We start from the raw sequence: 15,887 nt of genomic DNA on the forward strand, positions 1-15,887 counted from the left end.
ATGCTTTCCCCCTTTGTCATAGAATAGTTGACCATAGGTGCGTGGGTTTATCTCTGGACTTTCTATCCTGTTCCATTGACCTATATATCTGTTTTTGTGCCAGTACTATATTGTCTTGATTACTATAGCTTTGTAGTATAGTCTGAAGTCAGGAAGTCTGATTCCTCCAGCTCTGTTATTTTTTTCCCTCAAGATTGCTTTGGCTATGTGGAACCTTTTGTCTCCATACAAATTTTAAGATTTTTTTGTTCTAGTTCTGTAAAAACATGCCATTGGTAATTTGATAGGGACTGCACTGAATCTGTAGATTGCTTTGGGTAGTACAGTCATTTTCACAATGTTGATTCTTCCAATCCAAGAACATGGTATATCTCTCCATCTGTTTTTATCATCTTTAATTTCTTTCATCAGTGTCTTATAGTTTTCTGCATACATGTCTTTTGTCTCCTTAGGTAGGTTTACTCCTAGGTATTTTATTCTTTTTGTTGCAGTGGTAAGTGGGAGTGTTTCCTTAATTTCTCTTTCAGATTTTTCATCATTAGTGTATAGGAATGCCAGAGATTTCTGTGCATTAACTTTGTATCCTGCTACTTTACCAAATTCATTGATTAGCTCTAGTAGTTTTCTGATAGCACCTTAAGGATTCTCTATGCATAGTATCATGTCATCTGGAAACAGTGACAGTTTTACTTCTTCTTTTCTGATTTGTATTCCCTTTCTTTCTTTTTCTTCTCTGATTGCTGTGGCTAGGACTTCCAAAACTATGTTGAATAATAGTGGTGACAGTGAACATCCTTGTCTTGTTTCTGATCTTAGAGGAACTGGTTTCAGTTTTTTACCATTGGGAATGATGTTTGCTGTGGGTTTGTTGTATATGGTCTTTATTATGTTGAGGTAATTTCCCTCAATGCCCATTTTCTGGAGTTATTTTATCATAAATGGGTGTTGAATTTTGTCAAAAGCTTTTTCTGCATCTACTGAGATGATAATATGGTTTTCATTCTTCAATTTATTAATATGGTACATCACATTGATTGATTTGTGTATATTGAAGAAACCTTGTATCCCTGGGATAAATCCCACTTGATCATGGTGTATGATCCTTTTAATCTGTTGTTGGATTCTGTTTGCTAGTATTTTGTTGAAGATTTTTACATCTATATTCATCAGTGATATTGGTCTGTAATTTCCTTTTTTTTTTGTAGTATCTTTGTCTGGTTTTTATATCAGTGTGGTTGTGGCCAACTAGAACGAGTGTGGGAGTCTTCCTTCCTCTGCAGTTTTTTGGAAGAGTTTGAGAAGGATGGGTGTTAGCTCTTCTCTAAACGTCTGATAGAATTCACCTGTGAAGCCATCTGGTCCTGGACTTTTGTTTGTTGGAAGATTTTTAATCACAGTTTCAATTTCATTACTTGTGATTGGTCTGTTCATATTTTCTATTTCTTCCTGGTTCAGTCTTGGAAGGTTAAACATTTCTAAATATTTGTCCTTTTTTTCCAGGTTGTCCATTTTATTGGCATAGAGTTGCTTGCAGTAGTCTCTTATGATGCCTTGTATTTCTGCGGTGTCCATTGTTAACTTCCTTTTCATTTCTAATTTTATTGATTTCTCTCCCTCTTTTTCTTGATGAGTCGGCTAAAGGTTTATGAATTTTGCTTATCTTCTTAAAGAACTAGCTTTTAGTTTTATTGATCTTTGCTATAGTTTTCTTTGTTTCTACTTCATTTATTTATGCTCTGATCTTTATGATTTATTTCCTTATACTAACTTTGGGTTTTGTTTTCTCTTCTTTCTCTAGTTCCTTTAGGTGTAAGGTTAGATTGTTTATTTGAGATTTTTTTCTTGTTTCTTGAGTTACGATTGTATAACTGTAAACTTCCCTCTTAGAACTGCTTTTGCTGTGTCCCATAGGTTTGGGATCATTGTGTTTTCATTGTCATTTGTCTCTAGGTATTTTTTAATTTCCACTTTGATTTCTTCAGTGATCTCTTGGTTATTTAGTTACACATTGTTTAGCCTCCATGTGTTTGTGTTTTCTATTTTATTTTCCTCTGTAATTGATTTCTAATCTCATAGTGTTGTGGTTGGAAAAAATACTTGATATGGTTTCAATTTTCTTAAATTTACCGAGGCTTTATTTGTGGCCCAAGATGTGATCTATCCTGGAGAATGTTCTGTGTGCACTTGAGAAGAAAGTGTAATCTGCTGTTTTCTGAAGGAATGTTCTATAAATATCAATTAAATCTATCTGGTCTATTGTGTCATTTAAAGCTTGTGTTTCCTTATTAATTTTCTGTATGGATGATCTGTCCATTGGTGTAAGTGAGGTGTTAAAGTCCCCTACTATTATTGGGTTACTGTTGATTTCCTATTTTATAGCTGTTAGCAGTTGCCTTATGTATTGAGGTGCTCCTATGTTGGGTGCATATGTATTTATAATTGTTATATCTTCTTCTTGGATTGATCCCTTGATCATTATGTAGTGTCCTTCTTTGTCTCTTGTAACATCCTTTATTTTAAAATCTATTTTATCTGATATGAGTATTGCTACTCCAGCTTTCTTTTGATTTCCATTTGCATGGAATACCTTTTTCCATCCCCTAACTTACAGTCTGTACATGTCTCTAGGTCTGAAGTGGGTCTCTTGTAGACTTCATGTATATGGGTCTTGTTTTTTTATCCATTCAGCGAGTCTGTGTCTTTTTGTTGGAGCATTTAATCCAGTCACATTTAAGGTAATTATTGATATGTATGTTCCTATGACCATTTTCTTTATTGTTTTGGGTTTGTTTTTGTAGGTCTTTTCCTTCTCTTGTGTTTCCTGCATAGAGAAGTTCCTTTAGCATTTGTTGTAAAGCTGGTTTGGTAGTGCTGAATTCTTAGCTTTTGCTTATCTGTAAAGGTTTTAATTTCTCCGTCGAATCTGAATGAGATCCTTGCTGGGTAGAGTAATCTTGGTTGTAGGTTTTTCCCTTTCATCACTTTAAATATGTCCCGCCACTCTCTTTGGCTTGCAGAGTTTCTGCTGAGAGATCAGCTGTTAACCTTATGGGAGTTCCCTTGTATGTTTTCATTTTTCCCTTGTTGCTTTTAATAATTTTTGTCTTTAATTTTTGTCAATTTGATTACTATGTGTCTCGGCATGTTTCTCCTTAGGTTTATCCTGCCTGGGACTCTCTGTGCTTCCTGGACTTGGGTGACTATTTCTTTTCTAATGTTAGGGAAGTTTTCACCTCTAATCTCTTCAAATATTGTCTCGGGTCCTTTCTCTCTCTTGTACTTCTGGGACCCCTATAATGCGAATGTTGGTGTGTTTAATGTTGTCCCAGATGTCTCTTAGGCTGTCTTCATTCCTTTTCATTCCTTTTTCTTTATTCTGTTCCATGGTAGTGATTTCCACCACTCTGTCTTCCAGGTCACTTATCCGTTCTTCTGCCTCAGTTATTGTGCCATTGATGCATTCTAGTGTATTTTTCATTTCAGTTATTGTGTTGTTCATCTCTGTTTGTTTGTTCTTTAATTCTTCCAGGTGTTTGTTCTTTACTTCTTCTAGGTCTTTTTAAATCATTTCTTGCATCTTCTTGATCTTTGCCTCCATTCTGTTTTTGAGGTCCTGGATCATCTTAACTATCAGTATTCTGAATTCTTTTCTTGGGATGTTGCCTATCTCCGCTTCATTTAATTATTTTTCTTGGGTTTCATCTTGATCCTTTATCTGGTACATAGTCCTCTGCCTTTTCATTTTGTCTGTCTTTCTGTGAATTTGGTTTTTGTTCCACAGGCTGCAGGATTGTAGCTCTTCTTGCTTCTGCTGTCTGCCCTCTGGTGGATGAAGCTAGAAAACAAGTCTTAAAATGCAAGCACTTTTCAAGTCTCTGCTTGCATTACATTTGCTGTTATTCCATTGGCCAAAGCAAGTAACAGGATGGAGGACAGAATCAACCCAAAAAAGCAGATAAAGAGATGAAAACCAATTGGATCCTGCAGCTGACACACCCTAAATGAAACCTTGTGAATCACACTCAGTGCCATTCACCACCTAAAGATATGTGACTTGCTTCTACCTAACAGAATGTGGAAAGGGTGATAGAATGCCACTCCTTTCGTTAGTTTACATTATATGGCAGAGGCAATAGTATGTCACTGCCTTGATTATGTCATAAGAGTCTGCTTTTTCCAACTGAAGAGAAATATTTTCATGCTGTTCTGCAAGAAAACACCTATGTCAAGGGCCACAGAACAGGGAACTGCGGCAGACCTCCAGACCTGAGGCTGGATCCAGTAAGAAACCAGGACTTTCAGTCACACAACCACAAGGAAATGAATTCTTCCAACAATCTGAATGAGCTTGGAAGCATTCTCTTCCCTATGGAGACTCCAGATGAGAAAACAGCTGGCTGCTACCTTGATTGTCACCTCTGACCCTAAGCAAACCATGTTCAGACTTCTAATTCATGTAAATGATGAGACAACAAAAGTGTGTTGCTTTAAGTCACTAAATGCATGGTAAATTGCTACATAGCAATTAAAGGCTAATATAGGAACACTGTTGAAAAATATCTACCACAGTCAGTTAACAGTGAACTCTCTATATCCTGCACCTCTCTTCTTATCTAAATCTTTACCTTCTGTTTTCTTATCTGGCTCTTCATAAAAACCACTGTATCCCATGCAGCCTTTTCCAGTGAGAGCTGTTTCCTGTCCTTCACATTCATTAAGTTCCATATACATAACTCTGGATAAATCTAAAATTTACTACTCCATTCCTGCACGTGTAGCTGGAGAAAAACAAAAAATTGTGCTAACTGCAATCATAAGTTCTTTCATAATTTTCCATTTCCAGAATCCATGCATACACAATCTACTTCAGAGAAACAACTAACCCACACAGTGCCTCTGTATGATTCAGAATTTCCCGTAAGGAGAGATTTTTTTGGTATTAGGTATAAAAATTATATGTATTTTTAATGATACAATCACAATTACAGTAAACATAAAATCATTACATTTAAGTTACTTGAATTAATTAAATAAAAATAACACAAATTCAAAATTTTAATCATAAAATTTGGAAATTTGAAGTCATTGGGGTATATTAATTTTTTACAAAATACATTTATGGGTGTTAAATTATCTGTATGTTCTTAGGGGGAAAAGTTATAAAAGAAACTCAGGAACAGTAAACTAAAATGATTTTTATTTGCTTTTTTCCCAATACTATGCTATAATCAGTAGATATTATTTACAGTAACTTTTTCATGCCACAGTAGAGGGACATTTGCAAAAGTATTAAGGGCTGTGTGAGTATTTGATATCTCAGAGGTCTGGTCTTAAACCTTTTTGGTGGAAAACTCATTAGCAGTTGCTTAGCAACTGAGATATTTGGGTGTACTGAGAATTACTTGACATATTTCCAGTGGAAAATATTGCCATAGGGCATAAAAAACTGAGATTTGGAATTTGTCTTGTAAATTTATAATATTCAACTGTAAGCATTTTATGGTGTAGATGGTGGTGATTTTTTTCCGTATCACTTAACTTCATTCATATGTCATATTTACCTTTTGTCTAAGTCTTACAGATCTACACTTTAATTGCACCTGATATTTTCCAGTCTGTCTCAAGTAATATTTGTGAGATATAAAGGATTATGTATTAATATTTCATCATTACTTAACAATCACAGACCCTGAGACAAGAATTCTTAGAAATATATAACACTTAATATTTTATTTTTTAATGATTTTCTTCTTTGGGACTAAAATTTTCCCAATATTTCACAGTAGATCATCAGAGGTTGTGTTCTTTGATATTATCCTTAACAAATAATAAATATATAGCTATGAATTATAAATAATAATGGGGCTATAGTTTTGAAATCCAGGTAATTCCCTAATTTATGTGTACTCAGTGTACAATCTTAACAAAATTTACCACATGCCAAACACTGCTCTAAATTCTCTGCTCTAAATTCTTACCTTAGTTAGCATCCACTGTCATGGCTACACAGACATAGTTATCTATGCTACACAAATGGCTGAGCTGACACTTAGAAGGATTAGTAAATTGCCCAACATAAGAGAGCTACTATGCAGTAAGTTTGGCATTTGATCCAAAATCTATCCGACTCTAAAACCAATGCTCTTAACCTCTTCAAAAAAAAAAAAAAAAAAAAAAAGCCTTCTTAAAAATGAACTCCAATCCTAATATGGGTATATAATTCCTTTGACTCTACTTGAATATTTTCAGCAATGTCTGTCTTCTGATCAATACCAATTGTTAGAAAATACTTTCACATAAAGTATGCTTCCCAATAATTTCCTCCTGACTTTCCTCTTACTGTTCTTTGAAGCATCACAGAATGGCCATGCTGCCTTCCGCACGTTAGCATTCCTAAGGCTTTGATTGTGCTTCACTTGTTTCCCTTTTATAAATCATTATTCTCACTTCAGATGATCATTTTCAACTATAATCCTTATAATCCTTGCCATCAAACTGTAGCTTGCCATTACTCCTATTTAAATGGAGTCCACCAGTCTCAAAGTAAATGGACCAACTCCTCCAACAACTTAGTAATAAAAGTATAAATAACAAAAACAACAAAAAGCTAAGGTGCACTGGTTGTCCTTTAGGACAGCAATTAAAACTGAATCAGCCTGCTTAGGACACTAGTACCATTTCTCAGCTGTGAAGATCAATGAGGCATTGAGTTCCCAGGGTCCCGTTGAGAACCTGGATTACAGTAGAGATGCATTAATTAACATTATATAGATGAGGACACATTAAGTACAAATAATTTTTGAAGAGAACTTTTATGAGAAGAGGGTGCATCGAATAAAACTCTTTCCTATACATCCACTGAGTCTGGGCTGGGGATATTAGCCTTAAAGAAGTACCCTTTTTTATTAAAATGAGGTGGGTATTTTCTTTCAGTTGGCTCAGGGAATTACCCCAGGCACAACCACCCTTCCTCCATTTCAGCCATTCTATCTCCAGTATGCTGTATATGGTTCCTGTCCAATTGCCTCAGAATGGATTTTCATTATTCTCTTAACATTTTTTGTTTTCATAGATCTGGAAAATTCTCTTTCAGATTATAACTGATAAATACAAAAAAGCTTTAGAGTTACTCTTACTCAACACCTGCATTTATCCTGGGCAGCTAGCCAGTTAAGCCTAGCCTGGAAGACTGAGTCTAACGTGTTATAATTGCCATATGTGAATGTTCTGAATGCATCTTTCTATGCTGCCCATGGTTTTCTAGGATTCACAGCATTCCAGGAACTAGTGGAAGCTGAATCCTACTCCAACTTAAATAATGGACATTTTTATCATCAACTTATTCCTGGGATCATAGGGGTCAGGGAAAGAGAGCCACTCCTACAAAGATATTTTAGTACTTTTGTAAGAACGTCAGAACTTTATAAATTTAGAAAGTTCCTTTCAGAGATAGTCTTATACAGAATTGTGAAACTGCTGTCACCATAAATCCTGACGCCCCTGTAGGTATATCAACCATGTTTCACATATTCCTTCTACTCTCCATGGCTGCCCAAAAACCCCTGCAGAAGTTTTATATCTGACACATAATTAATGCTTTAAATCCCAAATGCCCTCTTTAAAATTTGTTTCCTTATATTTTATTTCTTCATGACTCTGCTTTTTCCTGAAAATTTTAGCATTGTTTAAAGCTAATATATTGCTTTAACATAATGTGTAAAATAATTACTTTACTATGGTCAAATCACCTTAATTTAAATGATTAGAAATTAATGTTGAAATTGTAGGTCTCATGTGGGGACAGTGGGGTTGCCCCGCATGCCAGGGTCTGGAAGCATTCCTCATGCCAATCTCTACATCTGTTCAGCCTCTATTCTAGACATACTTGATCCGTGTTAGTGCTGTTATACCAAATGGTATTGATCACAGTGACCCCTTAATCTTCCATAATTACTATTCTCTACATATACAACCATACACTCACCTGCCCTCTTAAGATTTGCTTAATCATTCAACTGACACATTAAAATTTAAGTGTCTCTTCTTTATGCTTTTCTGCTTGCACACAAGAGTTTAAGAATTACAGACTCTGCTGTCCAGTTACATCCATCGGTCAGGAGCAGCGGTCAGATTTTATAACAATGTTCTTTGCCTCTAATTGCTCATTGTTCCACACACTAATCACCCTCTGCCCGAGGACATTTTTCATGAATTCCTTTGCGGCACTGTCTTTTCTTAGGTTTAGCTTTAGCTCATGGCCTTTTGTTTTTCAGTCCATTACAAATAATTTGTGGCTTACGATGTTCTTTGTCCTTCAAACTTTTATTTAACTCAAGATATTTTTAAATTTTATATTGGTTTGTGGTAAGGTCATTTTCTCATTTCCTTTGTAAAGTTCTTCTCTGTAGAGAAGGAATTAACCTTCATGATTTTTTTTACTTTTATGATTTATAATGTTTAGTAGCCTATAGAACACCATGATTAGGTGTTCTCTGATGCATTAAGCAGTGATGTGAACACGGAAAAGACGTTGCAGATGAAATAAGCTAAGCAATTCTAGTGTAAAAAGTGATGTACCTTCTATATATTTTTGTTTTGTTTTGTTTCAGGAGGTTGGACACCAGAGTTGTGGTAAAGACACACAAGCTCTAGGAGTGTACTTACATGGGGAAAAAAACCTGACTACATGTTTTGTAGTAATAAGAGATTTAGTTTTGTTGACTATGTAGTTCAGTATTCACTTTGCTCATATAACCAGAGCTGACTATAATTTTTAGAACTTCTTAATCTGTTAGATTTTGACAAAATGTATACAAACTCGAAGTCAGATGAGTTCAGAAAGTCACAGGGTCAAAATTCCTCCAATGAATGAATCGCTAAATGACCCAAATTCTGTCCTAAGGTTAAAACAAGAACCCAGATGCTGGGTTTTGACACGTAAATAACACACACACAAATCTAATGGCACACAATCACCACTTAAACAATTGTCACTTATTTTCTTCAACAAATGAAATGGCAACTGTAAGCAAGCCGACAAGGAGGGCGAGAAACCCAGGTGACCTGTTGAGGGATCAGCCTGCCTCACTCACACGCTCAGCCATCACTGACTCTCCGCTGGTCTGCTCCATGGCCTCCACGTACAGATGTCTTCATTCCAGTATAAACAAGAGGCTTGAAGCCCTAACTCAACCAGCACTGGTCTGCAAAAATCTCAGGACACTCCAGAAAAATGCAGAGTCAGTGCCTGATGTTTTCTAGCAGGTCAGGCCTTTTTACTAATTGGAGAAACCGGACATTTTTGTTGTGCTTCATATTTCATTGGTTCACAGTTGCAACAAGCATATTCTGGTGGGTCATACACACAGGTATGTATACATGTATGTATGCATATGTATATATTATACCCAGCTATAAAGTTTGATAGGTTTTCTAAGTGGTTTTCAGTTCATACCATTCCTTATTAACACATTCTAAAATTTTTCAGTACTGTCCAAACATCTTTACAACTTTAGCTTATAGTGGTATTTGACTAACTCTGTTAGGCAATGTAGCCACATGCTTGAGGAAAAAAATAAATGTTTATAACTATACTCTAAGAAAACAAGTTTATAAGCAAAGGAGCATTTGTAGGGGGAAGACCTGCTTGCTACTTTCAAGTATAGCAAACACTGTTAAGATTTACCCCTATTAAAATGTAGCAAGAGGCATCCTTCACAAATTTTACTTCACACATCATATAGTCAATTGTAAAAAGATAAATTAAGCAAACATTTTAGAATTGACATTTTAAAGCTTGCTTCTGCTGTTACCTGGTGAATTTTTAAAATATCGTCATAAAAAATCTCTTTTGAGAATCTAAGGTCTCTTACTACCAATAAATGTCTTAATATAACACTTAGGAATTTTTTTTTACCTGGTATAGAGAAAAAATTTGGATTAAAAAACATTTCTTTAAATGATCGGCATCCAAATGATCTGCATTTGAGGATGTCAATCTACTGGTGACTTAAAATGGGGAAGATAAGAAGAGAAGGCCACAAAGCTTTACGAAAGCGCTCTCAGTAAAACTGAATGGGAAGGAACATAGCAAATTTCACAGAAAAGCCTTCTGAGGTTAGGAAATATCTCATCTGAATTCCAACATTCTTCTCAATAGAATACTGAAACTATACTCTGCTTTCTCCTCTCTCATCTTAAAATTACCATCTAATGGTTTAGATGTTATTTTTCATGGTGAGTAGGTATCACAGTTTTACATTTAAGGAAAGAAAAATCAAAAGAAATTGCAATTGCCTCACACACACAAAAATAAAATATAAATAAAGGAAAACTTTTTTGATGTGCAATAAGATGTGTTATTGGCAATGATCATAACTACAGTTTAGTTTTCAGCTGCCTAAAACCAGTATCAAAGTTTGGCTCATTATAAAATAATGAGTAAGTCAGAAAATAATTAGGTACAGAATAAAAAATGAGACAGTATATATTTCTGGAGTTCATGTTCATGAATTGAGAAGTATATTTCAAAAGAACCTCTACTACATAATAAGACTCTGTAACTGAATTTGAAGCTGAAGTAAAATAGAAACCCCTCTATGTTAATCCATAGCTTTAAAGATGACTAAGAGGAGGCACAGCAAGTGTTAAGCCAAAATATTATGAAAACCTCTAGTTAGACTAATTACTTGCCATATCTTCATGCCCTCTAAAAACTCACTTACTATAGAATTATAAAGTTTAGAAAATGTTTTGATCTAATAAAAAAAGTTTCTGATTATTTTTCTACTAGTGAAGATTGCCAGAGAGCAGAAGACGCATTTCTCATTCCAAATAAACTTTAGCACTAAAAGTGGCTTTAAAAGGTTCCTATGGAAGTGACACACTTCACTTCTACTCACGTGCCACTAGCCTGAGTAGGTCACATGACAAAGCCCCCATGTGGAGAAAGCAGTACAGTCTTCCCAAGGGCAAGGCAACCTAGCACATTTTGTCTTATTCCTTCTTGACTTCTTCTTTCATTTAATTTGCTACATCTAACTTCCACTGGCTTTCAGATGATGTGAGTGTAAGTAATTTTTTTGAGAACTTCTTAACTTAAAAATATCTTTATTCTATTCTGATATATCAACAGTGATTTGGGTATATAATGCAAAGGTGAAATAATTTTTCCTCAGAATATGAATTAATTGTTCCAATGCCCTCATGCTTCCACTGGTGTTGTCCAGTAGTACCAAGTTATCTAATCTATAATGATTCATGATGGCCTGTATTTTAATCTAGGAGCTTTTGAGATTGACTCTTTATCTCAGGTCTCTTGCAATTTGAAGATAACGTACTTTCTTATGGGTCTTTTATAAATCCTTGTTTAGGGTATAAATCCTTGTTTATAAATCCTTGTTTAGGGTATGGGCTTGACCAGGTCATTACTAGTCACTGGGGTCTTTTCTCCCAGGCTGGTGCTTTTCCATAAGGAGAAGACTCCAAGCTTCTTCTGCCAGGACTCTTGGAGCTAAGGCAGGCAATGGAAGTGGAGAGGCTCACCATTCAATGTGTTAACTTCAGCTTTCCATCCTGGAAGTGTTTTCAGTAGTTCTTCTCTACCGGGTCCTTTGCTGTGATTCTTGTCACTGAGTGTTGGGTCTCATGGCTTTTGTTTCTCTGCAAAATAGTCCTGCAGTCTTCAGTAGGGTTAGAGTAGCTATAGACACATGGCTCAGCAGAGTTTACTCTGTGTGTGTGTAGAGAGAGATCTTAGTGATTTTATATGTATTTTATATTTTTATCAGTTTCTTATACAGACTTTCAACTAATCTTTTGGTTTCAGCCCCATCACATCCCACCTTTGAGGTAACATTACTATTTCTGGATCTCTCTGAAAACTGGTTATCTGAACCAGTTTCCCATGCCTCTTATATTTCCCATGCCTCAATATATGCTTGTTCCTACAATACTGTTCAGCTTTCTCCAGTGGCTAAATAGTAATCACTTATCTTCTTTCCAATATTTTTTGGAGATTGTTGCACTTACTGTATTATTCTCTCTGTATTGTCTTCTTTATCCATTTTAAATAAAATATGTATTTGTGAATTGTGCAGTGTTGGGATCTGTTAGGATATTTTCCCAAGGAACAAATAATTATTTTAATATTTAATTATATTTAAATAATTTAATTATTTGTTGACTCTTCCATCTTTTCAACTGTGATCTTAAATGTCTTATTTCTTACATAATAAATTCCTCTTTATGGGTCTATTTATTTTTTCTCCTTCTTGTTTCAGTATCACATTTTTAATATTATAGCTTATTAGCATATTATTATATCTGGTCAACCTTCTCTAATCAAACTTTATTCACTTCTAGAAAATTATTACATACCCATTGCAATTTGGTCTTCAAACATCATAATGCAATGAAACTGGACACTCAAATTTGCTAAGTAAAACTTAATTATTAAACAAAATTGCCTATTTTCAGTACAGCATTAGATACCTTTTAAAATCTTTTCCTTCTGTCCCTGAGTCCTACTTTTCCTTGCCACCTGTTTGCCTAGTCTAGTCTCACTATGCCTTTATCCCTCTTTATGTCAGTTACTGCAAGAATCCCAGGGATATCAGAGCATCCTTCATTACCATATCTCCTTAATTCCATAAAGTCTCAAATCATATTGCATCAGCAAGCTTTTCCTAAACAACCATGCTAAAAACAGCAAGCTCCCAAATGGCATTCATCTATCTTTCCTCACTTTATCTTTCTCAGTTGCAATTTTCATCACTTGAAGTAGATATTGCACTGTTTTATATGTTTATTTTCTGTCTTCCCCACTAAAATCAAAGTCATATTAGGGCAAACATTTTGGTCTACTTCAGTTACTACTGTAACCTCGGCACCTACAAGGTATTTGACAGATGGTGGCTGCTTAATACAAGCAAGTTCAATGAATGACTGTATGACTCAATACGCAGTTCACTTTAATGTCTTTATTAATAATAGTAATTCCTATTTTTTTCCTCAACTTTTTAATCAGTTTCCATATTTACAGACCTATATCACCAATCTGCCTGGTGTTATCTTCCAACTCATCAGAACCTAAAGCAAACATGACACAAACCCAGGGTATTACCCCCACCACTGCCTGACTTGAAGCCTTCATCATCTTGCTGTGCTAGTCTCTAAGTTTTCTTACTGTCTAATACTCTTTCCCTTTTTAATCTCTATGTTTGCAATAGAATACTCATCTTATGGGAGTCACCTGTCAATAACCCATCAGTGGCTCCTTGGTGTCTGTTAACAGCAGCCATTTAAAAATAGGTACAGCCCAGGATGACTCTCCGTGAAATAACTGCTGAGGTCATTAAAGTCTGTGACAGGCTGCACAGGATACACCTTGCTTGATTCACAACACATCTACCTAGTGAGTCATAGTTGGGCAAACCATTTAACACACACTGCAAAAACGGGTGACATATATTTATAAAAAAGAAATAACCAGAAATGTAAGGTCAAACTCAGAAGAAGATGGAGATATGAATGTGAGCTGTAGAAAATCAAAGAAATGCAAATTCACAGCTCAAGCCACTGGCCTCTGGTGAAGACACAGGCAGCAGTGGAGTTCCGGCCCTGAGAGTGAGCGCTGCTCTCCTCCGGAAGTGCAACTACAACCGACTCACACCTTGAAAGCATGTGCTAAAATGGGGATGAAAAACCTACTACTAGCCAATTCCTTGGGATTTGGTTTAATAATCAGCCATGATTCTACTCAGAGAGAGAACAAAGGCTAGTTCTCTCCATCAGGAACTGAATCCAGCCACATGTAGTTGGGCATCTGGATCTGTACCATCCCCAGTATCACTTTGGCACAGAAGACAAAGATGCTATTATAGAGGAAGCCTCGGGGTGCTAAATGAAGAAAACATTAAACGAGTTGGCAGGAAAGGATATTTGAAACTGGACACATAAAGGAAATTTTAAAAAACCCAAAAAAACTCTCCAAAGGAAACTGATCCTGCAGGTGGTGAGAGGCATGAATAGGTAGAGCACAGAGGATTTTTATGGCAGCATCTGTATGATACTACAATGATGAATGTGTCATTATGCATTTGTCTAAACTCATAGCGTGTATAGCACCCAAGAGTGAATCATAATGTTAAACTATCGACTTGGGTTACAGTGGTGTATCAGTGTAGGTTTATCAATTAAAACAAATGCGCCACTCTGATGCAGGATGTTGACAATGGGGGAGGCTATTCGGGTGCGAAGGTGAGGGGTATAGGGGACATTTTTTGTACCTCCTCAATTTTGTTGTGGAACCTAAAACTGCTTTAAAAAATAAAATCTTTAAATGAAATAATGCCATTTGCAGCAACATGGACAGATCCAGAGATTATCATACTAAGTGAAGTAGGTCAGAAAGAGAAAGACAAACACCTATGATTAGCACTTATATGTTAAATCTAAAATATGACGCAAACGAACTTATCTACTAAACAGACTCACAGAGAAGACTTGTGGTTGCTGGGGCTGGCGGGAAGGATGGACTGGGAGAGTGGGGTTGGCAGGTGCAAACCATTACATACAGAATGGCTAAACAACAAGGCCCTACTGCAGAGCATGGGGAACTATAGTCAATACTCCTGGATAAACCATAGTGGAAAGGAAACCAAACTAAAAAGAAAGTGTGCATGTATATATATTTATGTATATATATGCATGTATAACTGATTGTATATATATATATATATATATATATATATATATACATATACACACATACATGTATAACTGAATCATTTGGTTGTACAATGGAAATCAACACAACATTGAAAATCGGCTATACTTGAATAATTTTTTAAAATTCTAAAACATAATAAAAAAATTAAAGAAAAAATCTTTAAAAAAATGGTCCTGCAAGCGCAAATTTTAGAATGTAATAAGAGACAGCTTAGTATGGAAGAGAATCAACAAAATCAATAATCATTCATTAACAATTATTTACTGTGTCTCTAAATGTGTGAGAGATTGTTCCAGAAACTATAAAAACAGAGTTAAAACATCACACAAGGAATCAGCCTTCCTGAAAATTTCATTTTAGTGGACATGAAGTCATTCCAGAGAAAATGAAGTTTGTAGGGAAAATTTTAAATAATTTTATAATAACTATGTTTAAGATGTTCAAAGAAATTAATGAAAGAATAACTTCAATTAAACTAAGGCAGGGATCATGTCCTGTGTTTTCTGTTTGTTTGTTTTTAATTTTGGTGTTCCCACTAACTAGTGAATAAGTCCTCAATACATACATTTTGAACATATGTGTGCAGTTTGAAAAGGTGAGAGATTATGAAGAAGAAACAAAATACTACAAAAAAGCAGGAATGATTTCTGAAATATTCTCCAAAAGATGTACAGATATAAGACTTAGTGAAAGAATACTCCTTACGGCGGCTGAAAGCGCAAACCCCAGAGACGGGCGCGAGCCGCGGCTAAAACCGCGGACCCCAGAGACGGGCGGGAGACGCTAAGGCTGCTGCTGCTGCCACCAAGGGGCCTGTGTACGAGCACAGGTCACTCTCCACACCCCTCTTCCGCGGAGCCTGTGCAGCCCGCCACTGCCAGGTTCCCGGGATCCAGGGACAACGTCCCCGGGAGTACGCACAGCGGGCCTCAGGCTGGTGCAACGTCACGCCGGCCTCTGCCGCAACGTCACGCTGCCTCTGCCGCCGCAGGCCCGCCCCGCACGTAGTGCCCCTCCTACCCCCATCCCCCAACCCCCGGCCTGAGTGAGCCGGAGGCCCCGAATCAGCGGCTCCTTTAACCCCGTCCTGTCTGAGCAAAAAACAGACGCCCTCCAGCGACCTGCGCGCAGGGGCAGGGCCGGGTACAAAGCTGAG

This window comes from Phocoena sinus, chromosome 14 (assembly GCF_008692025.1).
Source record: "Phocoena sinus isolate mPhoSin1 chromosome 14, mPhoSin1.pri, whole genome shotgun sequence".
In the NCBI taxonomy this organism is placed as follows: Eukaryota; Metazoa; Chordata; class Mammalia; order Artiodactyla; family Phocoenidae; genus Phocoena; species Phocoena sinus.